This window comes from Penaeus monodon, chromosome 27 (genome assembly GCF_015228065.2).
Source record: "Penaeus monodon isolate SGIC_2016 chromosome 27, NSTDA_Pmon_1, whole genome shotgun sequence".
NCBI lineage: Eukaryota > Metazoa > Arthropoda > Malacostraca > Decapoda > Penaeidae > Penaeus > Penaeus monodon.
The window spans coordinates 40498740-40499027 of NC_051412.1; positions in this window are offsets into that span (position 1 = coordinate 40498740).

Below are 288 nucleotides of genomic sequence, written 5' to 3' on the forward strand. Positions count from 1 at the left end.
ATTCCTCCCACCGCATCCTAATTCCTATCGCTCCAGGCTGACCTTAGATCACATTACATACGTTGTAAAAAAATTCTTACATAATCAATTTTCGTGCTTAAGCATTACCGATTACACAACCCTGATTTAGCTTAAAGAGAAGGTATTTTAAAGTCGGGTTGTGTAGTAGAATTTTTTCGAATGGGATTTTTTTTTCTCAAGCTTTTTTTTTTATTCTATTTAATTTATATCTCAAAGAGTTTATTAGAATAAAGTCGATAGTAAAGAGAGGTACAGACTCTTCAGACG